The 22,340-nt window shown below is 47.0% G+C and overlaps 1 protein-coding gene across 1 annotated transcript in view; it reads right to left on the bottom strand.

The window, feature by feature from the left end:
- Positions 1–6,495, bottom strand: part of LOC116978623 (proton-coupled amino acid transporter 1-like) — a 65,346-nt gene extending 58,851 nt beyond the window's left edge. Inside the window, exon 1 of the mRNA XM_033029908.1 lies at positions 6,461–6,495. The gene's annotated coding sequence lies outside the window, so the exon portion shown is untranslated. The remainder of the gene's footprint in view (positions 1–6,460) is intronic.
- Positions 6,496–22,340: the final 15,845 nt, after the last annotated feature.

Here is a 22,340-nt window from a genome sequence, read left to right as displayed (position 1 = left end):
CTCTGCGATCAATTGAAACTGGGCTGTGAGATCCAAATTTTTTTAAAGTATAAATTATAGAAAATTCCAGCAAATATTGTTCAAACGTTTGAGGTACAAACTTTCAGCTGTCGTCCAAGCTTCAGAACGCAAAGGGATAGTGGTAGGAACATTTAAAGCCGTCACAATATCCATTATGCGTTTTTTTACTTCATCCTTTAATTTTGTTTGCAATTATTAATTATGTTTTATTTCATATTTTAATTTTGTGATCAATATGCTGCAATACCAAAATAAAATGTTTTGAACAATCAAATCATTTTGACAGAATTAACAATTCATTAATCATACCATCTTGAAATATGAGCCGCAAGTCCAAATGTTTGATCAATTTTCTGCCATGGATGAAAAAGGTTGGGAGGCACTGGTTTACAGCATTCATTTAAATGAGACATGGCATTCTATTTCCTATTTTCCTTCATTATCCTCATAATTAACCATCATTCTTCCAAACTCACCATACTTCTTTTTCACAGATTCCTGCATCGATATTTGTGTCCTGTACAGAACAGTAGATTTCAGTGCTGCCAGTTCTATCAACTTCCTACTTTAACATGATTAGAAATGTACGCACATTTGCTAACTCTACCATTTTTTAAAACAAACTAATTTTAGCATTGTTGATATTCGCATTTCTGCCAATGAAGTACCTTGTAATCTTATCTATGCCACTTGTCTGCACTTCTCCGTTCAAAGGTCTATGGACAAACACTTCAATGCAGAATTCTTCTTTTCTATTTTCCTATTTTTCCTATTTTCCTAGTTTCCTATTTTTGTACAAATAGTAGAGACAATGAACTGCAGATGCTAGTGACATTTCAAATCAGGACCCTTCATCAGACTGATGGTGGGGTAAGTGGGGAGAGGGAGGGAGATGGGGCAGGACAAAGCCTGGCAAGTAATAGGTTGAAGATAAACACAAAATGCTGGAGTAACTCAGCGGGACGGACAGCATCTATGGAGAGAAGGAATGGGTGACATTTCAGGTCATAGAAACATAGAAACATAGAAAATAGGTGCAGGAGTAGGCCATTCGGCCCTTCGAGCCTGCACCGCCATTCAATATGATCATGGCTGATCATCCAACTCAGTATCCCATCCCTGCCTTCTCTCCATACCCCCTGATCCCTATAGCCACAAGGGCCACATCTAACTCCCTCTTAAATATAGCCAATGAACTGGCCTCCACTACCTTCTGTGGCAGAGAATTCCACAGATTCACCACTCTCTGTGTAAAAAATGATTTTCTCATCTCGGTCCTAAAAGACTTCCCTCTTATCCTTAAACTATGACCCCTAGTTCTGGACTTCCCCAACATCGGGAATAATCTTCCTGCATCTAGCCTGTACAACCCCTTAAGAATTTTGTAAGTTTCTATAAGATTCCCCCCTCAATCTTCTAAATTCTAGCGTGTACAAGCCGAGTCTATCCAGTCTTTCTTCATATGAAAGTCCTGCCATGCCAGGAATCAGTCTGGTGAACCTTCTCTGTACTCTATGGCAAGAATGTCTTTCCTCAGATTAGGAGACCAAAACTGCACGCAATACTCCAGGTGTGGTCTCACCAAGACCCTGTACAACTGCAGTAGAACCTCCCTGTTCTTATACTCAAATCGCATTGAGCATCGAGACCCTTCTTCAGACTGATGTCAGGGAGTGGACGGTGCATAGGTAACAAAGTCTGTAAATAAAGAAGTGTAAGGTGTGAAAACAGGACAAAGGGAATGGAGATAAAGGAAAATGTAGAATAGATCATTGTTAGTTGGGAGAAGGTAACAACAAAGCAAACAGAGATAAAATAGTCGGAGACAGTAAAGGGCCTGTCCTACGTACGTGGCCTTGGCATGCAAATTACGCGACCTCATGGTCGCGTTGAGGCGCACGGGCATCATATGGTCGCGCTCCAGACGGCTGTGCTTAAGCATTTAATCGCGCCCAACCTACGCGGGACCATCGCGACCACAAGGTCGCGTAATTTGCGTGCCAAGGACACGCAAGTGGGACAGGCCCTTAAGACTGGTCGGAGAACTGGGAAGGGGGAGGGGATGGGATGGAGAGAGGGGGAAAGCAAGGGTTACTTGAAGTTACAGAAGTTAATGTTCATACTGCTGGGGTGTAAGCTGCCCAAGCGAAATATAAGGTGCAGTTTCTCCAATTTTCGCTGGGCCTCACTCTGACAATGGAAGAGGCCCACGACAGATAAGTCATTGTGGGAATGGGAGGGAGAGTTAAAGTAATAGGTTGATACAGGTGAGGTAGGTTTTGATAGGCAGATGGGTGGATAAAGGGTAAAACTGTCCCATATTCTGCAGAGATGCTGCTGGACCCGCTGAGTTACTCCAGCATTTTGCGTTTAGTTAGCTCTTCCATTTACACACTAGAAAGCAAGTTTCAAAATATAATTTATATCACTGAAGCAATTTCAAAATTTAATAAATTGCGAGCACAAGTCACATTCTGCCATTCAATTTTCTACGTGTTAATTCTAATGTTTCCTGCCAGCATCAATTTCCTGAGTGAGTCAATAAATTGCTTGTAATTCCGCAAGCTTCAACTTAAGGCATCCCAGAGGGGTTTTCAGATGCCCTCTACAAGTCCAAATATATTTCAACCACAATGATGGAAACAAGAGACTGCAGATGCTGGAATTTGGTGCACAAAAACAAATGGATAGAAGAACTCAGTGGATCAGGCAGCATCTGTGGAGGCAAAGGGAGGGTTGATGTTTTGGGTTGTGACTCTGCATCAAGACTGAGGGCAGAGGGGAGATAACCAATATGTAGGTGCAAGGGGGTGAGTTGATACAGGCTGATAGGGGATACGCAGAAACAATACAAAAAAGGGAAGAGTTAAACGTAGAAACAGAGGCACCCCTTTCCCAACACTTCCTTGGCTCTACCAACAATTGCATTACTGCTGTTGCTACCACGTGAGGCAGACAATTACGTACACATCCTACAAACAAGCCTATTGCATTCAGTCTTCGTAATGTTGCTTCCCCAACAGTGACCAAGCGTTGACTAGGTGACCATTTTGTAAAGCACCTGCAGTCTGTCACAAAGGCCACCTTGAACTTCCAGTTGTAAGTTATTTCATCTCCCCCTCTCATACTAACCTCCATCCTCAGCCCTTTTCACTGCCAAGGCGAGGACAAATGCAGACTAGAAGACAAGCACCTAATATTCAATGTGTGCATTGCCCACAGCCCAATGTTTTGGGGTTGCATTTTCAACAAGGCTCTCTGGTCTAAAATTTCCTGGTTTATCTCTACTTCCCTTCATCAACAAAGGAACAGCATTGGCTACTGTTCAGTCCTATGGGACCTTATGTTTGTCTAGAGAGGAAACAACAATATTTCTCTAACTCACTGCAATCTCTGGCTAACTCTCTCAAATTCCCAGCTTTCTTTCTTTCCCATTCCCACCAATTCTCCCTTCGCTCAACTTTCCCAGCCCTCCATCCCTTGTTAGTTAGACTCATTACCCTCCCATCTGCTTCCATCAGCTCATCACCCGCATTCTAATCTACCTGGGCTACTTCTCCCTTGGTTTACCTTTCGTACCCCTCCCTCAGATGATCCCATTTGCTCATCATCTGTGCCTTATCTGGGTCTACCTATGTGCCTCTATTAATCTGCATTGAGCTAGAGCAGGGGTCAGCAACCTACAGCCCCCGGGCCGAATGCGGCCCGTAACCCGAAATCATCTGGCCTGCAGGCGGATTTTTTTCCCGTAATCATCCGGCCCGCCAAGCGCTCACTGTACCGCATCCTGCGCAAAGCTGCCGACACGGCTGCGCACCTACTGTGAACACGTTTAAAAAAGAACTGCAGATGCTGAAAAAATGAAGATAGACAGAAGTTTATTAATTGAATAGGGAACCTATTTCACGGGCAAAGTTTATAAATTAAATACAACCTCTTGCTCAGGGGTCGGCAACCTTGTTCTGCTTACAGGCCAGGACGCATGTCTGTGAGTGGATGGCGGGCCACATCTATCACGTGTACACGTGGATCCCGCCCCGGATGGCAGGCATCAAATCACGTGTTCACAGAAGGTAGACAAAAATGCTGGAAATACTCAGCGAGTGAGACATGCAAGGATTGCAGCATGAGGCTGCCTCACCCACTGAGTTTCTCCAGCATTTTTGTCTACCTTCTGTGAACACATGATTTGATGCCTGCCATCCGGGGCGGGATCCACGTGTACACGTGATAGATGTGGCACGCCATCCACTCACAGACATATATACATACATACACACACACACACACACATACATATACACACATATATACGCACACACACACACACACATATATATATATATATGCAGAACAAGGTTGCCGACCCCTGAGCAAGAGCTTGTATTTAATTTATAAACTTTGCCCGTGAAATAGGTTCCCTATTCAATTAATAAACCTCTGCTCTGCTAGATTTGAACAGAATCAACTTTAAAAATGTCTACACTTGTTATGCAAGTTAGTTTTTTAATACACGTCCAAGCTTGATTCTTGGCTTAAAGAATGTTTAGAATAATTTAAAAATGGAAGATTATTTAAGTAATACCATGCAATATTCAATTTACCCTCTTAAGCAAATGTATTCTCCTCTCATGGTGTACAACATCTAGACAAAAGCTTAATAGCGAGAGATCATTTACTACTATAGTACCTGATTGTCACATGGTATTTCTTACAAAATCTTTCATTTTTAAATTGTTCCAAATAGATTTAATGAACCAAGGATCAAAATGAGATTGTGGTTCAAATGAGCAGGAACAAGGAAATGATAAATCAAAACCAGAAGTTACATCAACGAATACAGTACAAAATTCATTCTCACAGTAGCTCAAGTAAATTTAGATGAGAGCTTCAGATAGGCTTTTAAGCAGCACATTACTGCCAAACAAACAAATTTAGACCTCTGAACATAGAAAGGGAACAGTAACATAAAATATTTTATACGTTAAGAGAAGAAATGAGCAATTCACAACCTGTAAAACAAGAATTTTAGATGGTAAATTGAGAAAACTTGAATAAACAAAGAAAAGCAATTATATTTCAAAACGAGTGAAGGAATTAAATTTCACTCTCGCATTAGGTCATTTCAGCGTGAAAGGTTTTTGGCTGCAAGACTTAGTGCGCCATAGGAGGAATACTCATGAATAGCCAATAGCTTTCAAACTAGTTTGTCGAATTTACTCTGTTCTAGCCATATCTTTTACGTTTTTTAAAATGGTAGTTGCTCTCCAAGTGCATTTAGCCATTGGAAATTCTATTCACATTTCACAAAATAATTAATGTCTCAGACTCAATTTATAAAAGGATGCAGCAAACGTAATAAATTGCAGCATTAACTAATCAGATCATTTCTGTCAGAAGGTAGGAAAGGTTATATTCCTGCTTTCACAATTGTAATACCCAAGGTATTTCAAATCATTTGAAATTCTGCAATTATTTTAATAATGCAAGAAAAGCACCTGTTGATTTGTGATGCTCAAATAATTAGCAATCAGGTAATTTAGTTTAACACGGGGTCTTAGTCATGGCCACCAAACCAACGATAACTCTGCTGATCTTGTTCAAAATAATCTCCAGGGTTCATCTGAAGGGGCAACTAGATTTTTAGTTGAACATGATATCTGACAGAAAGAACCTCCAACAATGGACTTGGATGCATCATACATTTGGTGCCCAAATGTCTCCAGACAGCTCCTCAGCAACCACCCTCAGGGACGCTACCTGATCTGCATTTTGGGTCTTTCCTTGGTGAACCTGCCTCTGCAGTTCCTTGTTTCTACTTAAAATGATCATTTTCCCCCTTAATTTATTCATCACAGAACTTTGCTGCTAATTTCTGACAACTTTCACTGATATTGTACCAATAACAATTTTAACAGTATTCACAAATTGAGTATGTGAGACCTGGCTACACAAAATACAAATGTTAGAATAGCAGTGGAGGGAGCAGGCAGAGTTTTCAGCAACAGCTGAAAGGAACAGAGCAAGTTTAGATGCAATTCCAGTGTTTGCACTGGAGTAACTCAGAAGATCAGGCAGCGTCACTGGAGGACACAGATAGGCGACGTTTCCATGTCTTCCAGGGAGGCTGCCTGGCACGCTGGGCTACTCCAGCACTTTGGCTCCGTTGTTTTGCAAAGCAGCATTTACAATTCTTAGCGTCTCCAGTGTTTATACAGTACGTAGCCAAATGATATCCGCATGACTTGAATGGGTTGAAACAAGAAGGAAATGAGAGAGGCGAGACTAGGAAAATATTTAAATTGTAACGGGGGGGAGTGTGAAGTTTAAAACAATGCCGCTCGGCGGGGCAGAAGGGAGAAAGGGTTAAAAGGGCGACGACAGCAGCAGGAGAAGGCCTGTGGAGAAGGAGGATGTGTTGGGGGCCGCGACCGCTCACCTATGTCCTCATTTCAATCGGCCCGTCGTTGTCGTCAAAGATCTTTGGTTGTCGGCGTTGTCTCCGGACGCGGCGCCGGCCGGCGGCAGGTCACGTGCGGCGCATTGTCACGTGCTGGGTCAGCTGACCGGACCCGCTGTCAGTGGAGGGTCCAGGGCGGGATGCGGGGGGCGGGGTTTTACTGCTGTCAATCACCCAGGAGGCACGTGACCTGGCGGATATGGCGATGAAGACGGGGCGGGGTGACGCGATCTTCAGGCCGGGCGGGACCGGCGGTTGCCCTGGCAACCAAAGATTATAGCAAGATAGACCACGCCTCCGAAATCCAATGGGCTGACGTGTTGTACGCGACGGAACGTCACGGCCACCATTTGTTTATGTCTCCCGCTGTGCACTCCGCTCTATCGTCTGGTGTCATCAGCAAAGATACTAGAGGTTGGTCATCAGTGTTGTAGGGAACAGGGTTTGATTTAGCGCATCTATTACATCACATATTTTAGTTCATTTTATTGTAAATGTTTTCCCCCTGTTCCCCCATTTCCATCCCATCTTTCCTCCCCAGCAACCACCTTTGCGTAGTTTCCCTTGCATTGTATTGTGCAGTTTCCCTTCTATTGCTTTAACACACACTGTCACTGTGCACAAAATTAAATTTAACACATATATATTTATATGAATGTGTGTGCCTGTGTGTGAGAGGAAAGTTAAGGGCCTGTCCCACCAGCATGCGATTGCATGCGTCTAGCGCGACCAAACGTGGTCGCTTGAAAAACCTTTCACTGTCCGAACACCCCGCGCGACAACGGCCTGTCGGCCCGCAGGCGCATTGAGGGCGTACGCAGCGTCTCGACGGGCGTACGCAGCGTCTTGATGGCGTACGCCTAACGCGTGGCGTTGTGCGAGAGTTGTGTTTTAAATGTGCTATATAAATAAAAGTGACTTGACGACATATTTCTCTAGTTTCTTTCTTCAGATTTCCTATAAATTATTTAGCAACCTTTTTCTTTCAATCTCTGTGTGTGTATATATATATGTTTCTTTTCAATCTGTGTGTGTATGTGTATATATATATATATATATATATACACACACATATACATACATATATATCACAATATATGTGTATATTGTGATATATATGTATGTATATGTGTGTGTATATATATATATATATATATCCACGAGGACAGTCAAGGTCTGGCCTGAGGGGGCTGTCTCTGTTTTACAGCAGCAGTTTCAGCAGACAGACTGGAGTCTGTTTGCTACCCAGTCCACCTTCAATTCACAAGTGGACATCAACTCATACACCTCAACAGTTATGGACTATATAAAATTCTGCACCGATAATGTCACTACACACAAAGAAATAAAGACCTTCCCTAACCAGAAGCCGTGGATGAGCAGGGAGGTCAGACTCCTACTGAAGGCTCGCGATGCCGCTTTCAGATCTGGCGACGCTGAGGGATACAGCTCATCTAGGGCCAAGCTGAAAATGGGAATTAGGAATGCCAAACTCAATCACAAACGGCGGATTGAGGAGCACTTCCAAAACAATTCTGACCCCAGGCGCATGTGGCAAGGAATCAAATCCCTTGCCGATTACCAGAAAGTTAACACCCCTCCCCCAGACAACGCCACCCTTCCTGACGAGCTAAACAATTTCTATGCTCGCTTTGACCGTGATAACAAAACCCCAGCCATCAAAATTGCTCCACCCCCAAATGAACAACCCCTCAGTCTCTCCACCTCTGCTGTACAAGATGCACTGAGCAAGGTGAATGAGCGCAAAGCTGCCGGCCCCGATGGCATCCCTGGCCGGGTGCTTAAGGCATGTGCTGGACAACTATCCCAAGTCTTCACCGACATTTTCAATCTGTCACTGGCCCAGGGTGTTGTCCCCACTTGCCTCAAGACATCAACCATCGTGCCAGTGCCCAAACAGTCAGCCACAGGGAGCCTCAACGATTTCCGCCCAGTGGCACTCACCCCTGTCATTGCTAAGTGCTTTGAGCGGCTGATCTTGGCTCACCTCAAAGCCAGCCTCCCCCCCACACTGGACCCCCATCAGTTTGCCTACCGGGCCAACAGGTCTACAGAGGATGCCATAGCGGCGGCCCTACACTCTGCCCTGACCCACCTGGACAACAACAACTCCTACATCAGGTTGCTGTTCATTGATTTCAGCTCCGCTTTCAACACTGTCATCCCCGCCAGCTTGATCACCAAACTCAGCGGGCTTGGCATCTCCACCTCCCTCTGCAACTGGACACTGGATTTCCTCACCAACAGACCACAGTCTGTTAGGGTCAACAACCTCAACTCCACCACTATAACACTGAACACCGGCGTGCCACAGGGCTGTGTGCTCAGCCCTCTCCTCTACTCCCTCTTCACCCACGACTGCATCCCTAAGTACGGATCCAACGCCATCATTAAGTTCGCTGACGACACCACGGTGGTAGGACTGATCAGTGACAACGATGAGTCAGCCTACCGAGAGGAGGTCCAGCACCTGACAACCTGGTGTGCCAATAATAACCTCGTCCTCAACTCCAAGAAGACGAAGGAACTTATTGTCGACTTCAGGAAGGTCAGAGGGGGCAGACATACCCCCATCCACATAAACGGGACTGAGGTGGAGCGCGTCTCCAGCTACAAATTCCTCGGGGTGCACATCTCGGAGGATTTGTCCTGGTCCCTCAACACCTCCAAGCTGGTCAAAAAGGCACAGCAACGCCTTTACTTCCTGAGGAGGCTCAAGAAAGCCCACCTGTCCCCCCAGATCCTGACCAACTTCTACAGGTGTACCATCGAGAGCATCCTGACCGCCTGCTTCACGGTATGGTACAGCAGCTGCACTGTTGCGGACAGGAAGGCACTACAACGGGTGGTGAAAACCGCGCAGCACATCATCGGCGCCCCGCTCCCTGCCATGGATGCCCTCCACCGAAAACGGTGTCTGAAACGAGCTGGGAAGATCATTAAAGACCCCTCCCACCCCAATCATGGACTGTTTGCCCTCCTCCCATCAGGGAGGCGGTACAGGAGCCTCAGGTCTCGTACCAGTAGGATGAGGAACAGCTTCTACAATCATACCATCGCATTGCTGAACTCGGAGTCCCGCCGATAGATTCCTCCGGTCCCTCCGTCCCCATTGTTTAATTATTTTGCATTTTCTATTGTTCTGTATCCTCTTTTAAAAAAATTTCTATATTGCACTACTACGGACTGACGCAAAACTGCATTTCGTTGTACCCATACTCAGTATTTGTGCAATGACATTAAAGTTGAATTGAATTGAATATATATCACAATATATGTGTATATACATATACATACATATTTGTATGCACACACATATATACACACACATCTATCTATATTACTAAATCTCTGTTCTTGACCGTTTTTGGCTTTCTGTGCTGCGATTTCCGAGAGAACGCCGCCACCTACGGCCGTCATTTTTGGCCACCTCGCTCAGAGCCCCCCTCCGCCGCATGTGTGCCGAGGATTTTTCCCGTCAATGAAATATGACAGAGATATTAATGTTTTTACAAAATTCCCCATTCTCTCTGCTGCCCCTGCTTGGAGGGAGGGGGAGGGACTAAAAAATCAGGAAGTGGTGTGCCTCAATCAGTCTCTGCAAGTGGTGTGCCTCAATCAGTCTCTGCAAGTGGTGTGCCTCAATCAGAGCTCTGAATGACACTGAACAAATGTCTCCACAGCTGTGAGTACCCATAATGTGGTTTGAAAATGAATATATGGTTAGTTGGAAGTAAAAAAACATTGCCTGCAAATGGTTGTTTGGGTTTGGGTTGAAGTAAAAAGGTACTCTCTCTCTCTCTCCCCTCCTCTCTCTCCCCTCCTCTCTCTCCCCTCCTCTCTCTCCCCTCCTCTCTCTCCCCACCTCTCTCTTTCTCTCTCTCTCCCTCCTGTCCCTCTCCCTTTCTCTCTCACTCTCTCCCCCCCCCCCTTTCCTCTCCTCTCCTCTCCCCCCCTCTTCTCCCCCACTCTTCCCCCCCCCCTCTCCCCTCCCCCCTCTCCCCCCTCTCCTCTCCCCCCCTCTCCTCTTCTCCCCCCCCTCCTTTTCCCCCTCCTCTCCTCTCCCCCCTCTCCTCTCCCCCTCTCCTCTCCCCCTCTCCTCTCCTCTCCCCCTCCCCTCTTTTTCTCCCCTCCATCCCCTCCCCCACCGTCACTCCCCTAAACCCCCCTCCCCTCCCTTCCACACACCCCTACCCCCTTCCCTTCACCCTCCCTGCTCCCCACCTCACCCCCCTCTCAGCACACCCTCTCTCTCCCCCTCCCCTCCTCCCCCTCTCCCCCTCTCTCTCCCCTCCTCCCCTCCATCCCCTCCCCTAAACCCCCTCCCCTCCACACCCCCTACCCTCTTCCCTCCACCCTCCTTCACTGCTCCCCACCTCTCCCCCTCATCCCCCTCTCAGCACCCCCTCTCTCTCCCCTTCACTCTCACCCTCTCTCTCTCCTCCCCTCCTCCCCCACTCACCCACCCTCCCTCTTCTCCTCCTCCCCACCCCCCTAATCCTCTTGCCCCTCTCTCTGTGTGTCTCTCTCTCTCTGTCTCTGCCCCTTCTCTCTCTGCCCTCACCGCCCCCCCCCCCTCTCTAGATGTGACTGCAAGTTGGGGGCTATGCGTCAGTAGATAGGGTGGTTATAGGGTAAAAGGAGCAAATTAATAATATTAATATAATATCAAGGGGGGTAATTAGCGCAAGTGCGGGGGGGGGGGGATAGTTAGTGTGTTTGACGCTGCATGCCGCCTCCCCCCCCCCCCCACAACCGCACGTTGAGGGAACACTTTGTCTAGTATAGTATACTAAAAGTCTGATCTTGACCGCTTTTGGCCCACTGTGCTGCGATTTCCAAGAGAACACCGCCACCTTCAGCCGTCATATTTGGCCACCTCGCTCAGAGCCCCCCTCCGCCTTCCGGGGCCGGAGGATTTTTCCCATCGATGAAAAGTCAGAGGGATAGGAAAAGTCAGAAAATTCCCCATTTTCTCTGCTGCCCCCGCTGGCGACAGGGGGGAGGGACTATAAAACCCAGAAGTGTAGTCCCTCACTCAGTCTCTGCCAGACCCAGGAAGCGAGAGGGTCACGGCTCTCTGAGCTGCGAATAACACTGAACGCACGTCTACTCACCGGTGAGTCCCCTCGATGCGGCTGTAAAGTGGCTGCTGCCCAATTGTTTGCCTCGCCTTTTTAAAAAGTTTGGGTTCACAAAATGAATTTTGGTTGTCAGGTGGATGCAGCCCAATTGTTTGCCTCGCCTTTTTAACAAGTTTGTGTTCACAAAATGAATTTTGGTTGTCCGTTGGCTGCTGCCAAATTGTTTGCCTCGCCTTTTTAACAAGTTTGTGTTCACAAAATGAATTTTGGTTGTCAGGTGGCTGCAGCCCAATTGTTTGCCTCGCCTTTTTTTAAAATTTGTGTTCACAAAATGAATTTTGGTTGTCAGGTGGCTGCAGCCCAATTGTTTGCCTCGCCTTTTTAGACTTAGACTTAGACTTAGATCCTTTATTTGTCATTCAGACCTTTCGGTCTGAACGAAATGTCGTTGCCTGCAGCCATACATGTAATAATAAACAACAAAACACACTATAAACACAAATTAACATCCACCACAGTGAGTTCACCAGGCACCTCCTCACTGTGATGGAGGCAAAAATCTTAGGGTTACTGTTTCTTCCCTCCTCTTTTCCCTCTGCGCTGAGGCGATACCCTACCGGGCGATGGTAAGTCAGTCCCGCGGCTCACCGAGCTCCGCGAACGGGCCGGTTCAAGCTCCGCAGCCCGGGGTGGTCGAAGCTGCCGCCCTCCAGTCCAGCGGATGCAGCTATTGCCGTGGGAGCTCCGGAAAACAGGCACCAGCCTGTGACCTGCGAGCTCCCGACGATGTCGCCTACGGGCCCACGGCCGAGCCCTGGATTCAGGTCGCCGCCGCCAGAACGCCGCCTCAGCTATCAGAGCACCGTCTCAGCACCGCGCCGGGCCGCCCTCACGGGAGCGCCGTCCCAGCCCCGAGCCGGGCCGCCCTCACGGGAGCGCCGTCTCAGCCCCGCGCCGGGCCTCCAAAGCCACCGGAGCTCCGTCCCAGCCTCGAGCCGGGCCGCCCTCACGGGAGCGCCGTCCCAGCCCCGAGCCGGGCCGCCCTCACCGGAGCGCTGTCCCAGCCTCGAGTCGTGCCGCTGCCACCAGAGCGTCTCAGCCCCGCGCTGGGCCGCCCTCACTGGAACGCCGAGTCGTGCCGCTGCCACTGGAGCGTCTCAGCCAGCACCGTCCCAGCCCCGCACCGGGCCGCCCTCACCGGAGCGCCGAGTCGTGCCGCTGCCACTGGAGCGCCCGAACGCCGCCACAGCTCGAAGACGGCCAGCCTCGCGTTGGTGAGTCCTGGCTGGCTCTACCTCCGAGGTCGGTCGCAGGATGGAGGCTGCCAGCTCCGCCATTAGGCCTCAGCGCAAACGGAGGCAGAGAAGGGGGATACGACAAGAAAAAGTCGCATTCCCCCAAAGGGAGAGACGGAAAGCCCTGTTTCAGCCACCCCCCCCCCCCACACATAACACAACACACAACCTAATAACCAAAAATGTAACTAAACAACACACAAAAAACAACACAAAAAAGTAAAAACAGACGGACTGCAGGCGAGCTGCAGCCGTTCGACAGTGCCGCCACTTCCGGAAAAGTTTAACAAGTTTGTGTTCACAAAATGAATTTTGGTTGTCCGATGCTGCAGCCCAATTGTTTGCCTCGCCTTTTTAACAAGTTTGTGTTCACAACATGAATTTTGGTTGTCGGGTGGTTGCAGCCCAATTGTTTGCCTCGCCTTTTTAACAAGTTTGTGTTCACAAAATGAATTTTGGTTGTCAGGTGGCTGCAGCCCAATTGTTTGCCTTGGCTTGGCTTTTAAAATTGTTGCAACAGTTGGATGCCAGCCCAAGAATCCATTCGGCCCACAATGTCTATAGTAGCCCTCTGGAAACCAGTACCTTCAGACCGCAACACCAATACTAGCTCAACAGACAGCCTCCCTCTCCCCCCCCCCCCCCCCCACTGGCGAGCAATATTGGAATTGGTGGAGAGGTGGAATATTGCGTTGGTGACCAGCCCTCCCGTGGGTAGACCAAGTGCAGACCCGTTGGGTCTGTTCCCCCAATGTGCGGTTGTGGGGGGGAGGCGGCATGCAGCGTCACACACACTAACTATCCCCCCCCCCCCCCCCGCACTCACGCTAATTACCCCCCTTGATATTATATTAATATTATTAATATGCTCATTTTACCCCATAACCACCCTATCTACTGATGCATAGCCCCCAACTTGCAGTCACAGAGAGAGGGGAAGGGGGGGGGGCGGGGATAGAGAGTGAGGGCAGAGAGAGAAGGGGCAGAGACAGGGAGAGAGAGAGACACAGAGAGAGGGGCAAGAGGGATAGGGAGGTGGGGAGGAGGAGAAGAGGGAGGGTGGGTGAGGGGGGGAAAGGTGGGGGAGGAGGAGAGGAAGAGAGGGTGAGAGTGAAGGGGAGAGAGAGGGCGTGCTGAGAGGGGGGTGAGGTGGGGAGCAGGGAGGGGGAGGGAGGGTGCGGGAGGGAGAAAAGAGGGGAGAGAGGGAGAGGAGAGGGAGGGGGGCGGGAGAGGGTGAGGGAGAGGAGAGGAGAGGGGGAGAGGAGAGGGGGGGGAGTGGAGAGGGGCGGACGAGTGGAGAGGGGGGGGAGAGAGGAGAGGGGAGGGTGGAGAGAGAGGAGAGGGAGGTGGAGAGAGGAGAGGGAGGTGGTGGAGAGAGAGGAGAGGGAGGGGGGAGAGAGGAGGGGGGTGGGAGAGGGGGGAGAGGGGAGAGAGAGGAGGGAGGGGGGGGAGAGAGGAGTTGGGAGAGAGAGAGGGGGGGAGAGAGGAGAGGGGGGAGAGAGAGGAGAGGGGAGAGAGAGGAGAGGGGAGGGAGAGAGAGGAGAGGAGGGGGAGAGGACGAGGGTGGGGGAGAGGAGAGGAGGGGGAGAGGAGGGGGGAAGAGGAGAGGGGAGAGGAGAGGAGAGGGGGGGAGAGGAGAGCGATGTGAGGAGAGGGGGGAGGGAGGAGGGGGGAGAAGAGGAGGGGGGGGAGAGGGAGGGGGGAGAGAGGAGGGGGGAGAGAGAGGAGGGGGAGAGAGAGGCGGGGGGAGGAGGGGGGGAGAAAGGAGGGGAGAGAGAGAGAAAGGGAGAGAGACAGGGGGGAGAGAGAGAAAGAGAGAGGGATAGGGAGAGAGAGGGGGGGGGGGAGAGAGAGAGAGTGCCTTTTTACTTCAACCCAAACCCAAACAACCATTTGCAGGCAGTGCTTTTTTACTTCCAACTAACCATATATTCATTTTCAAACCACATTATGGGTACTCACAGTGCTGTAGACATTTGTTCAGTGTCATTCAGAGCTCTGATTGAGGCACACCACTTGCAGAGACTGATTGAGGCACACCACTTGCAGAGACTGATTGAGGCACACCACTTCCTGGTTTTATAGTCCCTCCATCTCCCTCCAGCAGGGGCAGCAGAGAGAATGGGGAATTTTGTAAAAGCATTAATATCTCTGTCATATTTCATCGATGGGAAAAATCCTCGGCACACATGCGGCGGAGGGGGGCTCTGAGCAAGGTGGCCAAAAATGACGGCCGTAGGTGGCGGCGTTCTCTCGGAAATCGCAGCACAGATCGCCAAAACCGGTCAAGAACAGAGTTTTAGTAATATAGATATATAATATATATGAAATCCTAATATTGTGAATAAAACATCCATGAACACAATGTCGAGATATTTTTCCATTTTATATTAGCGTAACACAATGTAGTGCATACATACCTACATATTTCAATTCAGTCGATAAGTTGGTCAAATAAAATGGGGATCTTCTTGCTTTTTTTTGAGGCATGGATTTTTTAAATGTGAATGTCTCATAATGACACATTTGTGGGTCAGCCGTATATTGCACCAACCCCCACAATTTCAAATATTGAACTTTATAAACAAGGAAAACACTTTTTATTTCCGTCATTTATTGTAATATTTACATAATTCACGTCATTTTGTGCACGACATATACAGGGGGTTGCAGTGTTTTGAAAGTGATGTAAAATTCAACATATTTCAGACAATGATAGCCCCACCCCTTGCTTACCCCAAAGAACAAAATTTCCAATTTATATACAATAATAAATAAATCGTCATTTGCACAATTTTGTGTGGCTAACGGGAGGTTCTCATACTTCTTCTTGAGTAAACGGCGTTGGGAGAACAGACGTTTCGGCGGGTTCAGGAGGTCAAATAGCGTTGGAACTGCATTGCAATTTAGCCTCTCATTGGTCTGCCTGTTGGAAAACTGGTCAAGTTCAGTGTTCAGAACAAAGACGGCAGGTGGTTGACAAGTACACCAGACTTAGGTGCAGGAGATCTTGTCGAGGAGTATTCTGGACCCGCTGAAATTACAGAAAATCTCATATTGGATTAACTAAGAAGGAAAAAATGTAGTATGTAAATGATATATCATTTAAGTGCAATTGTTCAGTTGTGGGGAGATACCTGTATATTGAAGATGCATTTTGCCACTAATATGTCAATTTACCTTCAATGTAGAAGAGCTTATTTAAAACTTCTAATGTAGACCATTTAAATAATTTTCTTTCTATCCTCTTTTGGACCTAAGACACTAGCAGGGCTGCCAACTCTCAGGCAGAGACAGACTGAGAGAGAGGGGAGGAAGAGAGAGAAAGGCAGATGGGGCAGAGACCGAGATAGAGAGAGACAGGGAGAGAGGTGAGAGAGAGAAGGGGCAGAGAGAGACAGGGAGAGAGAGAGATAGAAGGGGCAGAGAGAGATGGGGAGAGAGAAGGGGGGAGAGAGAGGAATGATGGCACGTTATAACGCACAGCCGCCCCATTCTGACAGCCGCCGAACCCCGCACCGTACAATTGCACCCTTCTTCACGGCGGCCCAGCGATGTCTCGGCTCTGACAATTCGAGGGATCTAATCGGTAACTACACTAAGAGCAGCCCCGGGTCGCTGCGTTCCCCGACTCGAATCTGAGGTTAAAATCTCGAGATGGGTCTGATGTGTCTCTCTCCCCATCTCTCTCTCTGCCCCTTCTCTCTCTCTCTCTCTCCCTCTGGACCATATTTTGGAGACTCCTGCCGTACAGAAACAAAAACTAAATGTACAGAAGAATAAAAATTACTGACTTTATTATTGTGGTAATTTTAGATCTATTAAAAAAAATCTATTAACTTTCTAATGTACCAACAACCCTAGTATCCGAATGAGTGTTGATAGGGGGAAAAAAATAAAATTTTCAAGACAAAATAATGTCGACAGAAAACAATAATATTTCCTCACCTTTCTTTGATGTTGGGGAGCCTGAAGAAAGACAGGTTGAGTTGTCAACATCGGCGATTAGAGCAATTTAAACTGAACTGTAGATGTGGACGCCATGACAGTATGAGGGCAGCCCTATAAAATGCCCTATAAAATGGCGTCGGCCATCACACACGTCAACTACCCGTTTTTCGCTGAGTGGCTCATCTTGCTCCTCTATAATCTTTGCTGGCAACTGATCGCTCCATTTTATGAAGAAGGGTCTCGACCCGAAACATCACCTATTCCGTCGCTCCATAGATGCTGAGTTTATCCAGCATTTTTGTCTACTCTCCATTTTCAAAGGAATCTATCTATGGAAGGTGCCGCCTCTAAAAGGCAGCTAATATCATCAAAGACACACACTTCCCGTACCACATTTATATCATGCGACTACCATCGGAAAGAAAGTATAGAAGCCTGAAAACCTTGACCTCTGCTAGGCTCAAGATCAACCATCACTTAGCAATGTTACAACATTTTGAGATTTTAAAAATCAAGTCTGCAATTTATCCCATCAGATAAAGCATAAAAAGAAGTTTAATTTGACACCTAATTCACTTTCATATCTTCAGTATTCAAAAGGTTATGGCCATTTTCACACTCGGAAATTAGCATCATGTTCCCTATTGCTTTTCCATTGACTTGACACAAAGGTGTGATCGAGGACAGTCCAAAGCCCATAACTTTCTTAAAAATTAAGAGAACTGAAAGAAATTTTCAGTTATTGTAGATTGAAGCATTCTGAAACAAATATGAAACAATCTTACTTGGATGACCTGAAATTTAAGCATATAATTAGTTAGTTACCCAATTGTAGCTAATTACAGAATTCAATTTCTAGATCTAAACATCTATCCATTTCTTAAGAAAAGATCAACATTTATAAATAGCCTAAGTGTCCAAATAACATACACACAAGATTCACAATATAACATGATTTTTAAATCTCATTGTCATGGATTTATAGGCCAAATGGAAGGAATTTAGTGTTTAATACCTGCAAATTAATGGCCATTTAAATCATCTTGCGAGTGGGTTTTTCTGGAACGCGATCATTTGGAACGTTGCGGTTGTGGTGAATTTAAACCCCATATTGTACAACAGTATGTAAACGACCCTCAAAAACCCTTACCCCTTACCCTTACCCACCCTCGCCACCCGGGACAAACAACACTCACATACGTACACATCCACACAAATACGATAATAAAAAAAATTTTAAAAATAAAAAAAAAAGGGGAGGGAGGGGGGGGGGGGGAGGGGTTGAGGGGATAGCAGCTGCAATAAGACAGAGCTGTGATAGAGGGCACTCAGTCCTCTGTGTTTCATTCTTAACTGTGAAGAAGGTGGCTGACCTAAAACGTCACTTATCCATGTTGTCCGGGGATGCTGCTTGACCTGCTGAGTTACTCCATGTCTGTTTTTGGTGAATCAACATCTGCAGTTCCATATGTCTACGAATGTCATAGTTCTGTTGCCTACAGTATATCATAAACAATTAAATACTCTTGACTCTCTTGAAATGTGAATAATTTAACACATGGATTTTCACACCTGAATTTTGCTTAATTTGAAAACTTTTGGGGCCAAGATTCCATCTATTATCAGTAACATCTCCTCTAATCTTTTCCTAGTTCCATGCAAGTCTTCATAACTTTCCCTGCTCCAGATCAGTATTGAGGTATAATTCACATTAACACATGTAATTTTTTGTTAGTTTAGAGATACACTGCGGAAACAGGCCTTTCACCCCCCACCGAGTTGGTGCCAACTATCCTGCGCACACTAGGGGACAATTTTACACATACACCAAGCCAATTCACAGTCATACCTGTACGTCTTTGGAGTGTGGGAGGAAACCGAAGATCTCAGAGGAAAGCCAACGCGGGCACGGCGAGAACGTACAAACTCCAAGCAGACAGCACCCATAGTCAGTATTGAATCCGGGTCTCCGACGCCGCAAGTGTTGTAAGACTGCAACTATACCGCTGCAAAACCGTGGTCCCCATGTAATGTAATTCATGTAATGCTATTCATGTAATGAATAATCATTCATTCATACATAGCTATGAATAATTAATTCAGTTATAATCAGTCCATCAGTACACTGCAAGGCCTGGGGGATGGATATTACTGTAGTTTTTTTCTCGTCTCTGCAAGACATTACCTCATACCGATCTTTGATCCTTTGGAGGGATAGTAAAATCCTGACCCATAGTATTTTCCACTATATTACCTTGATCCTAGAATTAGGAGGGGCATGGCCTAGTCTAATTTTGTTATCTTTATAGTGATCCATCCTGTTAGAAAAGGATGCAGATGTGGGTTTAGTTTCATAGGCTTCAATCTGTAACCAATGTCTCCATCTCACTCCAGGCTTGCTCCCTTAAACAGACACGTGTGTCGGTGTTATAAATAAAACCTCATATGGTCCTCTCCAGCGAAAACCCAGTCCTTTGCAATCAAATTCCTGACATTGCCCCATCTCCTGTGAAGGGCAATGTCGGGTACTTCTCATTCAGGGACTGTTGTTCTCAGTGCAATCTCCTGCTGTTCTCTCACCCATTTCAAAATCCTCCTTACCTCCACACTTACCCTAAATAGGTATTCTTTCATTCGGTGTTGCAAACTACACTCCTGACTCATCTCAGTTGTTAATTAGTTCACCTGACAATCTCATGCCTCGCCTCGCCTCATCATTAAATCAAATGTTGTTAGTCTTGTTTTAGTCCCAGGCATTGCCCTTTATCACATTATACTATCTGAGCCAATAAAACTGTCCATCCTTTACCAGTTCTTTGCATTGCTGTTGCCAGGACACCTTTCAGGGTACTGTTTATTCCTTTGTATTTTCCAATGTGTTTTCAATGTATTTGTCCAATACATTTTCATAACTGCACTCACAGAAAGGTCTTATGTCACAAAGCCTCTTCCATTTTGTGAAATGATTAATAACAATCAGGTCAAACCTTTTACCCCTATCAATATTGAGGGGTCCAGTGAAATCAATTTGAATGCCCTCCCAAGCTCCCAGCACGGCTGTTGATGGCTCATCCAAACATGAGTACAGGAGGAGGGAGCCACTGGTGATGACGGATGCAAGGAGTGGGCCGGTAGGGGAGGGATCACGGTATTACCTCCAACGCCTTCAAGATCGACTGCATGAGATGCACCCCTGGGACACAGGGACGGTCGGGCAGGGAGAAGGACGTCGGTTGGCGGGTCAAGCTGCTCGAGGATGAACGATGAGGCCCCTGCAGCAGCCTGGGGCTTACCTGGATCAGAAGCGCTCCAGGACATCCAGCATGAACTTTGAACTTTTTATTTTTTGTTTGTAAATGGCGACAAAGTATGGCAACGTTTGCAAGAGTTTCACCGATCAGTGATAATACGCGAAAATAAAGAACCATTGAACATGTCTTACCCTCATTATTCTTCACATAAATTATACATTTTAGTTTAGTTTAGAGATACAGCGTGGAAACAGGCCCTTCGGCCCGCCGGGTCCGTGCCAACCAGCGATCCTTGCACATTAACACTATATTACACCCACCGGGGACAATTTTTACATTTTTACCAAGCCAATTAACCTCCAAACCTGTACGTCTTTGGAGTGTGGGAGGAAATCGAAGATCTCGGGGAAAACCCACGCAGGTCATGGGGAGAACATTCTTGGACCATACCCAACCACAACCAATATCACTTCAGTGAATATAACATTTTACTTCCACTTGCATGGGTGATATTTTTTATGGTATAGTTTTAGAAGCTACAAGACCAAGGGGGACCTGTTGGGTCCCGCTACCCTCAATGCACGGCTGCGGGGGGGGGGGGGGGGGCTGTGGCGTCATACACACACCAACCACCCCCCACACACACAGGGGGGGAGGTGGAGAGAGAGTGGAGGGGGAGAGAGCAGGGAAAGAGAGGGGGAGGGGGGAGAGGGGCAGGGGTGAGAGAGAGAGAGAGGAGGGGGACATAGAGTAGGTGGGGAGAGGGTGGGAGGGGGAGGGAGGAGAGGAAGGGGGTAGGGGGAGAGAGGCGAGAGAGGGGCGGGAGGAGGGGGTGAGAGGGAGGTTTGATGGCGAGTTTGTTTGATGGCGAGTTTAATAGCCTGATGGCTGTGGGGAAGAATCTGTTCCTGAACCTGGATGTACCAGATTTCAGGCTCCTGTACCTTCTACCTGATGGCGCGGAGGGATGAGTGTGTGGCCAGGATGGTGTGTGTCCTTAATGATGTTGGCAGCCTTTTTGAGGCAGCGACTGCGATAGATCCCTTCGATGTTGGGGAGGTCAGAGTCGATGATGGACTGGGCAGTGGTCACAACTTTCTGCATTCTTTTCCACTCCTGGTCGCTCAAGTTGCCGAACATAGAACATAGGACATGGAAAGGTACATCACAGAATTGGGTCTTCTACTCTGAATGCCCGTGCTGAACATGATGTAAAGCTAAACTAATCTCATCTGCCGGTACAGAACCAGGGGCCACAGTCTTATAATAAAGGGGAGGTCATTTAAGACTGAGGTGAGAAAAATCTTTTTCACCCAGAGAGTTGTGAATTTATGGAATTCCCTGGGCAGTGGAGGCCAAGTCACTGGATGGATTTAAGAGAGAGTTAGATAGCGCTCTAGGGGCTAGTGGAGTCAAGGGATGTGGGGAGAAAGTAGGTATGTTACAATACTTACCTTCAGCGGCGCTGCAATTCTGCCACTGGCCGTGTGCGCGATTTTGGCGTGTTTGAGGGGGGGGGGGGCGGGGTTAAAACACGTTTTTTTTCCTACCTTGTCCTGGATTATATTTGGTTGGAGTGCAAGCTTTTGCTGAAGAATCGTTCCGACGGGCGTTCTGTCTATTTTTTTTTTTTAATCGCCCGACTCGTTCAGCGCTGGAGTAATTTTAAATCAGTTTCTAAAGCCATCAATGCCGACAACGGGGACGGATTTCATGTAGGTGACAGGTAAAAGAAAGCTGTTTATTTTTATGTATAAAAGTGGTCCTTAAGATACCTTTAGTTCACATTTTAAGTTGCGAAATGGTGATTTAGTCCCCATACCAACCGGCAGTGTTTTTCATGCAGATATGGGGGTCTAAATCACTGCAAACCGCAACGTTCCAAATGGTCGCGTTCCAGAAAAACCCACTCGCAAGATGATTTAAATGGCCATTAATTTACAGGTATTAAACATTAAATTCCTTCCATTTGGCCTATAAATTCATGACAATGAAATTTTAAAATTATGTTATATTGTAAATTCTTGTGTGAGTGTTATTTGGACACTTAGGCTATTTAAAAATGTTACTCTATTCTTAAGAAATTGATAAATGTTTAGATCTAGTAATTGAATTTTGTAATTAGCTACAATTAGGTAACTAACTAATTATATACTTTAATTTCAAGTTATCTAAGTAAGATTGTCTCATATTTGTTTCAGAATGCTTCAATCTATGATAACTGAAAATTTCTTTTAGTTCTCTTAATTTTTAAGAA

This window comes from Amblyraja radiata, chromosome 11 (assembly GCF_010909765.2).
Source record: "Amblyraja radiata isolate CabotCenter1 chromosome 11, sAmbRad1.1.pri, whole genome shotgun sequence".
Classification (NCBI taxonomy): Eukaryota; Metazoa; Chordata; class Chondrichthyes; order Rajiformes; family Rajidae; genus Amblyraja; species Amblyraja radiata.
Note: the sequence above shows the minus strand (reverse complement) of the source record. Positions and strands in the feature narration are given on the sequence as shown.